General features: G+C 38.2%; 1 pseudogene; it reads left to right on the top strand.

The window, feature by feature from the left end:
• Positions 1-16,360, top strand: part of LOC103109888 (glyceraldehyde-3-phosphate dehydrogenase-like) — a 114,390-nt pseudogene that overhangs the window by 78,661 nt on the left and 19,369 nt on the right.

Here is a 16,360-nt window from a genome sequence, read left to right as displayed (position 1 = left end):
CTCTATGGAAAATGGCATGGGAATTTCCTAAAAAGAAATATATAGGGAGCCGGGTGGTAGCACAGTGGGTTAAGCGCAGGTGGCGCAAAGTGCAAGGACTGGCGCAGGTATCCCGGTTCAAGCCCCCAGCTCCCCACCTGCAGAGGAGTCGCTTCACAAGCGGTGAAGCAGGTCTGCAGGTGTCTATCTTTCTCTCCCCCTCTCTGTCTATCCAACAATGATGACATCAATAACTACAACAATTAAAAAATATATAAAAAATATATACACACATACACATAATGAATAATATGAAAAATAATAATATAAAAAACAGTGAATTTGGGGTTGATAGAGCAGAAAATTTAATGCTTGAAGATCTAGTTTTGATCTGTAGATCAAATATTCCAGAGCTGAGTGGTGGTCTTCTCAGTCTCTCTATTTTAATTTTATGTTTGCTCATAAAAAAATCTTTAAAAGGGAATTGGACAGTAGCGCAGCAGGTTAAGCACAGGTGGTACAAAGCACAAGGACCTGCGTAAAGATCCCGGTTCGAGTCCCTGGCTCCCCACCTGCAGGGGAGTCGCTTCACAGGGTGAAGCAGATCTGCAGGTGTCTATCTTTCTCTCCCCCTCTGTCTTCCCTTCCTATCTCCATTTCTCTCTGTCCTATCTAACAATGGTGACATCAATAACAACAACAATGATAACGACAACAACAGCAAAAAGAGAAAATAACTATACAAAAAAATCTTTAAAAAAAAATAAAGAAATGCTACATGACACAACACTATCACTCCTAAATATTTGTCCAAAGAATATAAAAACAGTTATCATAATATAATCTATTCTGTGATCATAGCAGCATTATTCACAATAGTCAAAACAATAGAAACAAATCCACATTAAGAAAGAACTGAATAAGGAAGTTGTGGTATATATACTCATTAGAATACTATTCAGCTATGTAAAAATATATAAATCATGACTTTTTGCAACAACATAAATGAAAACCAAGGTGATTATGTGAAAGAAAATATGTCAGGGAAAATAAGACAATTAGTGAAATATTGAATGGTTTTTCCCATATGTAAAATGTAAATGAACACAGACACTGAACTAGAAAATTACAACAAAAATTATTTGTAAAAGATGTGGTGGTTACCAACAGGGGAATGGAAATGAGGTGGGAAGAATAGAAATTGTTAATCTAATAATGTCAATGGCACTAGAACTTTGGTGGTGGGTATGATAAGCCTTATATACACGTAGAGGTATGAAACTGTACACTTTAAACTTATATATTATTATAAGTCAACAACTTATTAATAAAACTTTATTAAGCTATTGTGCCTACTATGTACTCAAGGAACAATCATGCAATAAATGCTAGCTAATGCTATTAACTTAGTCTTAAACAAGTACTTATATGATTCACTATAAGCCAAACACTGTCATAGAAGTAGTGAATTGAAAAATAAATATTCTTACACTGAAAAAAATAATAATGATAACCATTAAAATGATAGCAACAACAGAAAGAGTAACAGCAATGGTGATGGCAATAACCAGCAGCTAATATTCACTGAGCATTGTGCCAAAGATTGGGCTAAATGCTTTATATACATTATTTCAATCCTCAAGGTATCCTCTTTATGTTGTTACTATTACTTTATAAATGAAATAACTGAGCTGAAGGTCCAGGAGGTCTGAAAGACATGCTAAGAAAGATGTACTTTATCCTATAAAGGGAGACAAATTTAGATTGTAGTACTGGCTCTACTTCCCAATCATTATGTGCCCTGAACTCCTTAACTCTCTAGAGTCTCTGTGTCCATTTTGCCTGCTCTCTGGTTTAATTCATCTTCGGTTTTGTTGCATTTTCTAATATTTGTGATGCCATTTGTGAAAGGACTTTGGCTTAGTGTGGATTTACCTTGTATAACACAATAACTGCACAACAACACCCAGGTCACAAACTACAATACACACAAAAGGTGAAATAAAAGAGAGTTAAACTAACTACAATGATGAGTCAGGATAGGAACCCAGAAGAAATTCCAAGCAAGCCAGAAGCAACTAAAAATGAGAAAAATATTCAAACATTAACTGAAACACTAATCTCAGGATTGAGAGCTCTTGAGGAAAATACTACCAGAAATAGGTAAACAGCCGCTGAGACCCTGAAAGAAAATACTAGCTATCTTGAGGTAATTAGGGAACTGAAAGCTGAAATAGCTGAGCTAAAAGGGCCGTTAGCAGAACAAGCTAACACTATAACTGAACAAGGAGAAAAAAATAGCTGAACTGAAGAAGGAAGCTGAAGGAAGGGAGAGCAAATTAACAAAAGCAGGAAACAGAATTATCCAGACTGAGGACGAACTAGAGAAAACTAAGAAAGAAGTAAAAGACCTAAAAAAAAAAAAAAAGAGATTGAGAGACACTGAAAACAACAACAGAAATATATGGGATGACCTTAAGAGAAGTAACATATGTAAAATTGGGCTACCAAAGGAGACTCTAATCTTGATGGAACATCCAGATGATGCCATCTTGTAAATAATCAGAAAATAATGGAAGGGAGCACAGAATAAATAATTAGGTTGAAGTCATAGAGAGAAATGAAATCAAATATAGAGTATATGGGAAGGTGTGCCTGTAACTACCTTTGAAGGAGATACCAAAGAACATAAGTCATATAAGTCTAAAGAAGGATCCATTTCAGAAAGAGAAGACCAAGGGAGACAGGGTTATAAGAAGCGCAAAGTGGTTACAAAGTCTAATTCAACAAAGAAATCAAATAATAAAAAAGAATATATGTTCCCTGAATTTAGCCATTAAAATGTCACCAGTGACATTGTGAGAACTCAAGGTTTGCTGAAATTAGGACAAGGGTGGTGGAGGAAGGATATGGAGGGGGGAAAAATTTCAGCAGAGTTCACTTAATGGAAAGAACAGAGGCAGCACAGTAGTTAGAGCTAATAGAAGAGCTCAAGAGTCTTCTGCTTTTAACACCTAAGATTCGAACATGTCTTTAAATGGAGGAAAAGGAACCAATGCAGAGAGTCTAAATCATTACAAGAAAACAGAAATAACGGTGCAATGCACCAAAGTAAAAGACATGGGGGTGGGGGGGTGTTCAGGTCCTGGAACATGATGGCAGAGGAGGACCTAGTGGGGATTATATTGTGATTTGGAAAACTGGGAAATGTTATGCATGTACAAACTATTGTATTTTACTGTCAACTGCAAACCATTAATCCACCAATAAAGAAATTTAAAAAAATAAATAAAATAAAACAGAAATACCTGGGAGGGCTGTTGAAGTTAAGAAATTGAAAACACTAAAATAAGACACTAAAATGTGTTAGGAAGATGCAGTTAGTCAAAAACCTTACAATTTTTATATAATTGGCATATAGGAACTTTTACACAGATCAAGTGGATAAAGATGAAAACTCAGAAAGATGTACATGTTCAAGGGTACATGTGTGTGTTTTAGAATGAAGATGGTATTTCAAATAAGTGGTAGAAGAGTTTCTTCAAGATTGTCTATATCTGGAGACAGTTACTTCTTTTCTTATTCTTATACCAAAGTAGTCTATAAGTTGGATTAAAGGTTTACATTTTTTGTTTGTATTTATAAAATGGAAATATTGACAAGACCATAGGATAAGAGGGGTACTAAAAAGTTTAAAATTATAACATGAGGACTTCCAGAGGTATGGCTATGGAATAGAAGCTGTTTCAGATCATGATTCTGACAAACTAGAAAAAAACAATGAAAAATAACCTGAAAACTCAACAAAATGCAACCAGTATCTCTCAGAAAACTCACTAAGCCACAGGTAAGTACAGTCAGGTATGGTCAGTGGGTCAGAAAAGGGGAGGAAGAAATTCTCTTAACTCAGCCACACTTGGCTCTGAACTGTAAATGAAGCAGATAAGTATATTACCTGGGAAGGGAGAATACCAAGGCAAGCACTCTGGTTCCTCATCAGAGCTTATCTCATCGAGACCACTGGCTATCAATCCAATGCTTGGCAGAATCTAGATTTAACTACTAGACAATAGGAGAGAGAATCTGGGGTGTTTGTATGACCAAAACATTTCCCTTTCTGAGTCACTATTTTCTGTATTTTAATCTTCCCTTCTTTTCTTACATTATCTCTGTCTCCTCAATCACAGTGATTAAGTAAAAAAAAAAAAAAAAAAAAACCTATATATAGTTAAAAAGCCCTCAAGGCCTGTAAGGAAGAGAAATCACAGCCAAATTCCCAGTAGCAAAACAAGGGAGTACCAGCTGCCTACTTCACCCCAGAGATTGAGGTGAAGCAAAAAAGAAAGAAAGAAAGAAAGAAAGAAAGAAAGAAAGAAAGAAAGAAAGAAAGAAAGAAAGGAAGAAAGAAAGAAAGGGACATCAGAGCATTCCCATTTAGATCAGGTACTAGATAGGGCTGCCTACTATCACCATTACTATTCAACACAGTTTTGGAAGTTCTTGACTTAACAGTCAGGGAAGAACCAGGAATTAAGTGGATATAAATTGGAAGAGAAGAGGTCAAACTGTCACTATTTGTAAGTGATATGATGATATACACAGAAAATCCTAAAGAATCCAGCAGGAAGCTCCTGACAATTATCAGACAATAAAGTAAGGTGTCAGGTTCCAAAATTAACATATAAATACCAGTGGCATTCCTTTATGCAAACACTAAGTCAGAAGAAGCCCAGAAATCAATTCCACTTACTGTTGCAGCAAAAATAATAAAATATCTAGGATTAAACCTAACAAAAGAAGTGAAAGACTTGCATACAGAAAACAATGAGTCACTATTCAAGGAAATAGAAAAGATACAAAAAAGTGGAAAGTTATTCCATGTTCATGGATTGGAAGAACATAAATTCTACCCAAAGCCATACACAGATGCAGTGTAATCTCTATAAAAGTCCCACCCAATTTTTATTTGTTTATTTATTTATTCCCTTTTGTTGCCCTTGTTGTTTCATTGTTGTAGTTATAATTGTTGTTGTCATTGTTGGATATGACAGAGAGAAATGGAGATAGGAGGGGATGACAGAGGGGGAGAGAAAGATAGACACCAGCAGACCTACTTCACCCCTTGTGAAGTGACTCCCCTGCAGGTGGGGAGCTGGGGGCTTGAACCAGGATCCTTATGCTGGTTCTTGCGCTTTGTACCACCTGCACTTAACCTGTTGTGCTACCGCCCAACCCCCCCTACCCAATTTTTTAAAGACAATAGACCAAAAGCTATAAAAGTTTATCTGAAGTCAGAAAACATCTATGATCACTAAAACAATACTGAGAAGAAAGAACAGAACTGGAGGCATCACACTCCCAGATTTCAAATTGTATTATAAGGCCACTGTAATAAAAACTGCCTGGTACTGGAAGAAAAATAGACACAATGACAAGTGGAATAGAATTGAGAGCCCAAAAATAAGCTCCCCACACCTGTGGTCACCTAATTTTTAACAAGGGGGCTCAAACTATTAAATGGAGAAAGGAGAGTCTCTTCAACAAATGGTGTTGGAAAAATTGGGTTGAAAGAAGCAGAAGAAAGAAAATGAACCACTACATTTTACAACACACAAAAGTAAAACCAAATGGATAAAGGACTTGGATGTTAGACCAGAAACTATCAAATACCTAGAGGAAAGTATTGGCAGCACTCTTTTCCGTCTAAATATATAGGCATCTTCAGTGTTACAAATCCAATTGCAAAGAAGACAAATAAACCCATGTGACCACATCAAATTGAAAAGCTTCTACACAGCAAAAGAATCCACTATCCAAACAAAAAGACTCCTTACAGAATGGGAGCTTTTTACATGCCATACATCAGACAAGAGGCTAATGACCAAAATATGCAAGAGCTTTCCAAACTCTGCAACAAAAAGCCAAATGACCCTATCCAAAAATGGGGAGAGGATATGAACAGAATATTCACCAAAGAAGAGACCCAAAAGGCCAACAAACATGGAAAAAATGCTCCAAGTCATTGAATGTCAGAGAAATGCAAATAAAGACAACAATGAGATACCACTTCACTCCTGTGACAATGTCATACATTAGGAAGAAGAAGAACAAATGCTGGAGAGGTTGTAGGGGCAAAGGAACCCTCCTTCATTGCTGGTGGAAATATAAATTGTTCCAACCCCTATGGAAAGGTCTGGAGGCTGGATGGTTGCATGCCTGATTGAGTATACATGTTACAATGCACAAAGACCCAGGTTCGAATCTGCAGAGGAAAGCTTTGTGAGTGGTGAAGCTGTGCTGCAGGTGTCTGTCTCCTTTTCTATCTCCCCCTACCCTCTTGATTTATGGATGTCTCTATCCAATAAATAAATATAATAAAAAATTTAAAAAGAGAGAGAGCATGAACAAGCAAGTCTGGAGAACTCTCAGAAGCCTAGGAATAGACCTGCTCTATGATCCAGCAATCCCTCTCCTGGGAATGTACCCTATGGAACCAAAACACACCCATCCAAAAAGATATGTGCACATCTACGTTTATAGCAGCACAATTTGTAATAGCCAAATACTTGAAGCAACCTAGGTGTCCAACAACAGATGAGTGGTATATACACAATGAAATATTAATTAACTATTAAGAATAATTAATTTACCTTCTCATTTAGGATGGAGCTTGAAGGAATCACATGAAGTGAGATAAGTCAGAAAGAGAAGGATCAATATGGGATGATCTCACTCATAGACAGAAGCTAAGAAATTAGAACAGAAAGATGAAACACAATGTAGTACTTGGACTGGGTTTGGTATACTGCACCAAAGTCAAGGACCCTGGGACAAGGTGGGCTTTTAGGTTCACCATATGGGGCCAGGGTGGGAAACAGACCTTGGGTGATAGGAGTGGTGTGAAACTGTACTCTTATTACTTTATAGTCTTATAAATGACTTAATTCAGTATGCCAGGGAAAAAATACATAGGCTATTTCAAGTTCTATAACTGCCTACATTTTAATCTGAGTATGTACTTCTTTAGTCTAAGCAGTTAATATATCAGATTTATAAATGACTGGATTCAGACCTTGGGCTTAAATTGAAAAGCAGTTCAAAATATAACCTTTTTGTTATTATTGTTCTAAAATAAGTTACCTACAACCTTAGAGCAGATGGATCAGAATCATTTGGTCCTACCACTATCTAAGACATAGTTGTTAGTAGATATAATTAAATGACATAAAGCATGATGAGGTCAAGTATAATAAAGTAAATCCCAACCTTGGGATTTTTGGAAGAAGAATAAGCTCCCAACTAACTTGCTATGATAATAATTCTCTATTGCCTTTTTAAAATCCCAAGACTACAATGAACCTTTCCTATTCCCTTTGAAGTCTGTATTTCTCCCAGTTCTGAAACTTTTGGAACTTTGCTTGTATTTCTTGATGCCTCTCCTCTCCATCCCTTACTCTGTTATACTGCCTCTGTTGACCTCAACTAACTCAGTGCAACCACTGTCACCATATCATGTTATTCTGCCACTGCCTTTTTGCTTCAGATTGTATCCAGAGATGCCAAGCCAGAGATGTCAACCTTTCAACCGCAATAATCTTGTGAGACCTTTCCTAACACATGGAACTACCTAGTTCCACTTCAGATGATACTTTCTCTAGCAAAGTTACAGATCTTACATATAGGCAAGGGCCTAGGGGACTGGGTACATCTATACACATATCCATAAGTTAGGGACAACTATATACCTTAAAATAAGAGTACTCAATAGTCCTCTGTGCTTAGATTTAGAACTATTTAGCTCAGTAATCTAGTAGAAAGGCCTAAAGAAGTTACCTTAAAATTTCTAATCAATTAACTATTACTTAGGTTTAGACACCCTCGTCTCCTCCCCCTAGTTTATATCCCTCAGTCATTTTATCTGCTCAACTAATTACACAGAAGAAAGCAAGCTACATCTCTTAATGTCTTTTGACAGCATCAGCATTATTATCAACCCTGATAATCTATAGAAGAAACACTGTATATAGTTGGCCAGAAGATATAATGGCAAAAAAAAAAAATTATCAACTAAAGGACAATTATTGTCTCTATGACAACCTTTATTAAAATATCATCAAACAAGTAATTGTACTGAAATTCATGGTTAGCTTAGATCCCACTAAAATCCTATTACATATTTCCTTCAAATTTTGGAGCTACTCTCTGCTCTGATTCAGCTTTCCAGTCCTATTCTCAACTCTGACACCATCTACCCAGAAATACTTTCAAAGCATCTGCAGGTTGGCTATCAAGCTCCAGCAAAAATTACTACCGTTATGGGCCCCTAAAAACATACCTAAAGGGAGTCGGGCGGTAGCGCAGTGGGTTAAGTGCATGTGGCGTGAAGCGCAAGGACTGGTATAAGGATCCTGGTTTGAGCCCCCGACTACCCACCTGCAGGGGAGTCACTTCACAAGTGGTGAAGCAGATCCACAGGTGTCTACTTTCTCTCCCACTCTCTGTTTTCTCCTCCTCTCTCTATTTCTTTCTGTCCTATCTAACAATGATGACATCAGTAACAATAACTACAACAAGAATAAAAAACAACATAGGCAACAAAAGAGAAATAAATAATTTTTTTAAAAAAAATTTTAAAAAACATACCTAAAATAGACTTCCTATTTTCTATCCACTCTAGAATTCCTATTCCCATCTGCTCCCATCTGTATTTCCTCACTAACATGAGACCAGACCCCATAATCCTTATACAGGTCTGTAGTAGAATAACACTCAACTGGGAGAAAGTTTAAGTTTATCAGGTAAACAAGGGACTACAAACGTTGGAAAAGGGCAAGAAACTGGTTCAATAATAGCTTTCCTGGTCACAGCCAGGCCATCCTATCACCTGGGGCCCAAGTAAAGGAATTCTTGGATTTTCCCATAGATTCAATGGGCCTAGACCTCTAATAGATTCCTCTCTCCACTAGTCACTTGTCACTTCCATCAGGAACATCATCATAAGCCCTCCTGTGGGGTTCTTAAGCCTCTTTATACTATGAACTACCTATGGAAAATACTGTCCCATTCTCCAAAGGGAAGCTAGGTTATTCCTACTCTGCCACTCAAGGAAAACTGGTCCTGAAATGAGTTCAGTCTAGAATATCCATTTTAGTCAATTACATTCTACAGACTCTTTCCTGCCAGCTTACTACCACGCCAAATAATGTGTATATAACTCCTCTCTGAGGATTCATTGACCTCCAAGCAAATCAACTCACAATACATGTTTGTTCTTGTCTCCTAACACACATCACCTGTGCTAGTTCACCCACCTACTAAACAGAGCCAACCTCTGCATTAAGTTCAGGTTCAACTGGGACTTAGGATATTTAGAAATACCACACCAACCCACAATTATATACTTTTCTGATATCTCGCTATGTAGTTTCATGTTATAATTTTAAAAAGCTTATGTATTAAAAAGACGCTGTCTTTGATATGCTGACTCTCTCAAAAGCCTAGACCAGGGAGAACAGAAGCAACTGGTAGCACAGCTATATACAAGATACTGGGTATTATACCCCAAACCCTAACAAAGGGACTTTTCAAAGTTAACCCAATCACCAAATAATGTGATGATAACAATAACTATCCATTATCTTCTTGAACCCTAAGACAGCAGGAACCTCACATCTCCACTATAGAGCCTATATTTCCCCCAGTCCTGGAACCTTAGGGTGGGGCCCACTTTTCTGCATGCTTATCTCAATTCATATCAAATAATATTGCATCCGCCAATCACAACCCAATCAACACAATGAGTGGCACCCCAGCATGCCTCACTTCAGACTGTGTCCAGAGACTTCAGGTGTGGAATGACAACCCTTCCGCTTCATCACTCGGGTGAGACCTTTCCTTTCATAGTATTCTCTAATTCCATTCCAGGTGGTCCACTCCCCAATAAAGTCCCCAAACCTAGATATAGTCCAGGTCCCCTGAGACAGAGCATATGTACACATGTGCCCATAAGCTAGGGAAAATATATATATACCTGAAAGCTGAAGTACACAGAAACATGCAGGGAATACCTCCCAACACTTCATCTGCACTATTCCAGTCTTTAGGTCCATGGTCGTTCAATAATTTGTTTGGCTTTGTATGTTAACTTTCTTTTCAGCCACCAGGTTCTGGATGCCAGCACAATGCCGACCAGACTTCCCTGGACAGACAACCCAACAATGTGTACTGGAGCTCCACTTCCCCAGAACTCCACCTCACTAGGGAAAGAGAGAGGCAGACTGGGAGTATGGATCGCCCAGTCAACGCCCATGTTCAGTGGGGAAGCAATTAAAGAAGCCAGACCTTCCACCTTCTGCAACCCACAATGACCCTGGGTCCATACTCCCAGAGGGATAGAGAATGGGAAATCTATCAGGGGAGGGGAGGGGATATGGAGATCGGGTTATGGGAATTGTGCAGAACTGTACCCCTCTTATCTTATGGTTTTGTTAATGTCTCCTTTATTAAATAATAATAAAAAAGAACCCCCCAAAAAGTTCAAAAAAGCTTTTCCTTTCTTGTTTGATATTGATTTATAAAATTATAAGATAACAGGGGTATAGTTCCATACCTTTCCCACTACCAGAGTTCTGTGTCTCCATTCCCTTCATTGGAAACTCCAGTAGTTCTCCCAAGATCACAAATATGAGTTGACTATCATTTCTATAACTATCTGACTATATTTTTTATGTATTTGCTTATTTTTTCCCCTATGGTCCTGCCTCCTTATCCGTTCTAAGTCACACCTACTATTTCTGAATGTCTTTCTAATTTTTGTTTTTCTCTTCTGTCTCTGGGCTCCGATGGAGTTGGAGTTCAGAGCCCTCTGGTCATCTTCCCCTAACATTTATCACCTTCTAAGAGTATGGATCAAAATTCTTTATGGGGTGCAGAAGGTGGGAGGTCTGGTTTCTGTAGTTGCTTCTCCACTAGACATGAGCATTGGTAGGTTGAGCCATACTCCCAGAATATTTCTATTTTTCCCTAGTGGGTTACGGCTCTGGAGAGGTTCCAGAACACATTGGTGAGGTCATCTACCCAGGGAGTCCAGGACAAAATGATAGCAGCATCCTCAACTTGGTGGCTGAAATGTAGTAAGACACAACGCAGTGAAAAAATGCTTAATGAATAGGAACCCTAAAGTAGGAATAAAGCAAATGGATAGAATGTGTAGCTGGGGAGGCAGTCAATGGACAAAGTACAAAACTTGCACATATGAGACCTCAGGTTCAATATCTGACCCTTCATGCCAAGAAGTACCTTTCTCCCTCTGTATTCTCTCTCCCCTCTCTCTTCTCTGTCTCTCTTCTCTCTTCTCTCATCTCTCTCTCCTCTCCTCTCTCTCTACCTCTCTCTTCCTGTCTCTCTCCCCCTCTCTCTGAAGTAGACAGGATGTTATGATATGAGGTACTTAATCTCATGGGCTAGATATGAATCCTCATGGATGTAGGGAACATAGTGTGGCACTAGGACAGCAAGTTTAGGGGGAAAAAAGAAGAAGAAGAAGAAGAAGGAGGAGGAGGAGGAGGAGGAGGAGGAGGAGGAGAGGAAGAAGGAGGAGGAGGAGGAGGAGGAGGAGAAGGAGGAGGAGGAGGAGGAGGAGGAGGAGAAGAAGAAGAAGTAGAAGGAAGAAGGAAGAAGAAGGAGAAGAAGGAGAATTAATAGGTACCTTTTAAAGTTACCCTTTAACAATGCTAGGGAACCAATTTTAGTATCTCTGTGTTATTTATTTATTTATTGACTTGCCTCTAAGGTTACTGCTGGGGTTCAGTGCCTGCATTATGAATCCACTGCTCCTGTGGCCATTTTTTTTCTTTTTCCTTTTTTGGATAGGGCAGAGGAAAATTGAGACTGAAGGGGAAGATAGAGAGTAGAGAGAAAGACACCTGCAGACCTTCTTTATCACTTGTGAAGTGACTCCCCCCACCCTGCAGGTGGAGAGCTGGAGGCTTGAACTGGAATCCTTCCCGGGTCCTTGTGCTTCATACTATGTGCGCTTAACCTGGTGTGCCACTGCCTGGGCCCATGTTACTTATTTTTTCATGAGAGAAACCAAAGCACCACTCTTCCATTTATGATGTTCAATTGTTTTATTTATTATTTTTTAAGTTTTTAAAAAATATCTTTACTTATTTATTGGACAGAGACAGCCAGAAACTGAGAAGGAAGGGGGAAGATAAAGAGGGAGAGAGATAGACACCTGCACGCCTCCTACACCACTCACAAAGCTTCTCCCCTGCAGTCCTTGAGCATGGTAACATGTGCACTCAACCAGGTATGCCACAACCTGGCCCATCTTTCCTGTTTTTATGTGGTACCAGCCATCAAATCATAGTTCTCACGCATATAAGGGAAATAATTTACTTTTGCCTTTTCTATTTGTTTATTTGTTTTAATTTATGTGGGAATGATGCCAGACTTATTTATTTTATTTATCTATATTTGCCTCCAGGGTTATTGCTGGGGCTGGGTGCCTGCACTACAAATCCACTGCTCCTAGAGGCCATTTTTCCGTTTTTGTTGCCTTTGTTGTTGTTACTGCTGTTGTTGTTGTTGTTGGACATGACAGAAAGAAATTGAGAGAGGAGGGGAAGACAGAGAGAGGAAGAGAAAGATAGACACCTGCATACCTGCTTCACAGCTTGTGAAGTGACACCTCCTACAGGCCAGGGGCTCTTACACAGGTCCCTGTGCTTCGCACCATATGTGCTTAACCCACTGTGCTACCGCCCAGTCCCCTACCCCTGCCTTTTCTATATGAACTATGCCAGTATGTGACTATTAATAGTAGGTGAGTTAAAGGCATTTTTTATAATAAATGTATTCTAGAAAATAAAGAAATATTAAGAATAACATTAATTGGAGCCAGGCGGTAATGCAGGGAGTTAAGTGCACATGGTGCTAAGCTCAAAGACCAGCACAAGAATCTGGGTCCGAGCCCCTGGCTCCCCACCTGCGGGGGGGGGGGGTCACTTCACAGGCAGTGAAGCAGGTCTTTAGGTGTCTTTCTTTACTCATCTCTGCCTTCCCCTTCTCTCTTGATTTCTCTGTCCTATTCAACAACAACAGCTAACAACAACAACAAAATGGAGAAAATGACCTGTAGGACCAGTGGATTCATAGTGCAGGAACTGAACTCCAGTGATAACCCTGAAGAAAAAAAAATCATTAATCTATAATATCAGTGAATTAAGTTCAAGACAATGATGAGCATCAACAGCTACTAACATTACCAAAAGGGGGGGGGACATAATGTATTTCCTGATGAAAGAGCAATACTACTTATAGTCTTCCCAAATGGATCAAACAGAAGTCTAATCAAGTTCCTAACCAGTTGGCAAATTTCAGGAAATGCAAAGGACGGAGGAACATGATGAAATGAACTAGAGAGTTTCAATCAACCAAATCCAGACTGCAAGAAATTTTACAGATCAACTACCTTAAATGAGGGGAAATCTGTAGATTAAGGAGTCTTAGAAAAACATATGTGTAGGCAAGTAAGCAATACTAAATAAGAGTTTCTGAAAAGGCATTCACAGTTGGGAATCAAAACTACAAAAAATACGAGAGTGTGCATAGTATGAAGTCAGTAGATTAAATGTTCTGAGGGCGAAGGAGGACATACAATGTGAATGGAGCATGTGAATGAAGGGTTTGTGGAAAGGGCTGCACAATTACATTGTTTGCCTGATAGGTAAATACCTTAGAATAAGTTCATTAATATAGAATAAGTTCAATAATTATATTTTTCAGAGATATTGTCAATTTGTTTGTTTATTATATTTTTAAAAAGAAGTCATTCATAAAAGCAGGGTATAAAAGAATGAGAGGCTTACAGAGAAGTCATCTTTTTTTCACCTTTTAAGGTTAGAGAGAATGAAATGTTATGCTGGATTTTTATCAAATATACAAATAATGTGGGCTTTTTATCAAAAAGCAACTTGGCATAATGGGAATAGTCTTTTGAGGGTATGCAGAAATTTAGAAAAAGGACAAAGAAAAAAGCTTGAAAGGATATACAAGACTTTTTTAAAAAATGATTTTCATCTTCTTGACTTAAGCCAATCCATCTATAAGAACTTCAAGTTTAGTTAATTTATAGTGAGACGCCTTTCTTTAAAAGTTTGATTATTGGGGCTGGTTGGTGGCACACCTGGTTGAGTGCACATGTTACAATGTGCAAGGTCCCACCAGTGTTCAAGCCCTCTGTCCCCACCTGCAGGGGTAAAGCTTTGTGAGTGATAAAGCAGGGTTGCAGGTGTTCTCTGTCTCTCTCTCTCTATCACCCCCCCTTATCAATTTCTGGCTGTCTCTATCCAATAAATAAATAAAGATAATATTTAAAAAGTTTAAAAAGAAGTATGGGTATAATTTATATCCTTTTATGTATGTCTGCATATACATATGTGCCTTCCTTATCTCATTGCTGAACAAGTAAAATAGACTGATTTAAAAAAAAAATTAGTTTTCACTTCTAACAGAAGAATACCAACAAGCAGAACTTGAGGTATACTATCTTTCAGGGGAGGAGGTCTGAAAGACACACCTTCTATAGCAGTCCAGGAAATAAGGACTATCACACTCCTAGTCTAACCATTAAAGTCATCTAATGTACAAATAGGTCCTCACCCACCATGAAACCTTCAGATTATCATTTGGCTTCTTTTTTCATTAGAAAAGAAAGGCATGAACAGTTCATATGAACATTCCTTTGTGTTTGATAGTAATCTTTCTCACTTGTAATTTAACAGGTTTTAAAGTTCTTATGCAGGGATTGCTATGTGTCAAAATGATGACCATCATTTTCTCTGAAGTTCATGGTAGGTAGGAAAGTAAAGATGAATCATGAAGTCTATCATGTAATACTTTAAAACTCCTGACCTCTTTCTCCTCTAGACAGTGGGAAAAGAAACACGTGCTGAGGCCAAGGACGGTTACTTATAATTTGCATATAGTTAGTACTTTTAAATCCATTTTGTCAATCTTTGCTGTTAATTGGAAGATTTATTTACATTGACTATGATTATTTATACTATTGAGCTTAGATTTAATATTTTACTATTTTGTTTCATGGCAACACTTCTTGATTTTTTTTCTCTTTGTGTCCCTTCTTATGGGTTAATCAAATGCTTTTAATAATATTATTTTAGAGGCCAGGAAGGTGGCTCAGTGGGTAAGGGATAAAATGTGCAAGTGTGTGGCCCTGGGTTTGACCATTAGCACAGCATATGCTAAAGAAGTGCTTTGGTCTCAGTCTCTCTCTCTGTAAATGAGTAAATAAGTATTTTTAAAAATGACTCTATTGTAACTTATCCACTTTAGATATGTCTTTTCATGGTGCTTTATTTTGTTCTAGCAATTGCTATAAAAATTACAAGACACATCCTTAATAGTTCACAGTCTACTTATAATTAATATTATACTAATTCACAAAAAAATACAAGAGTCTTGAAATGCATAGCTTCATATACTATAGCTTATTTGCTGTTAGATATTAATAAATCTCAAAATACAATGCTATAATTTCATTTAAAGAGGCATACAAGTTAAAATAAATGATGACAATGGTCTTTCTTTTTTATGGACATATTCACTGTATCCAAAGCACATTATCCTTCTTGAAGATCTAGATTTTCTATTGGTATCCCCTTTAGCTCAGTGGAGTCCCTTTAATATTTCTTTTAGTGTAGTCAACAAACAAGGACTTTCTCTCAGCTTTGCCTAGCTGAAAATATCTCTTTCTTGCTTCCTTCATACTGACAGTGTATTTTTGTTGCTTGTGGGATTTGGGGTTGATTTTTGTTTGTTTCCAGCACTTCAAAGTTATTGTTCCCTTGTTTTCAGGTTTTTAGAAGTTATAAAGTCTGTCATTCACTTCTTTTTATTTTATTTTATTTTTTATTTTTTATTTAAGAAAGGATTAATTAACAAAACCATAGGGTAGGAGGGGTACAATTCCACACAATTCCCACCACCCAATCTCCATTTCCCACCCCCTCCCCTGATAGCTTTCCCATTCTCTATCCCTCTGGAAGCATGGACCCAGAGTCATTGAGGGTTGCAGAAGGTAGAAGGTCTGGCTTCTGTAATTGCTTCCCCGCTGAACATGGGCGTTGACTGGTCGGTCCATACTCCCAGTCTGCCTCTCTCTTTCCCTAGTAGGTTGGGTCTCTGGGGAAGTGGAGCTCCAGGACACATTGGTGGGGTCTTCAGTCTAGGGAAGCCTGGCCGGCATCCTGATGACATCTGGAACCTGGTGACTGAAAAGTTAACATACGAAGCCAAACAAATTGTTGAGCAATCATGGACCCAAAGCTTGGAATAATGGAGAGGAAGTGTTAGG

This window comes from Erinaceus europaeus, chromosome 2 (assembly GCF_950295315.1).
Source record: "Erinaceus europaeus chromosome 2, mEriEur2.1, whole genome shotgun sequence".
Taxonomy (NCBI): domain Eukaryota; kingdom Metazoa; phylum Chordata; class Mammalia; order Eulipotyphla; family Erinaceidae; genus Erinaceus; species Erinaceus europaeus.
Note: the sequence above shows the minus strand (reverse complement) of the source record. Positions and strands in the feature narration are given on the sequence as shown.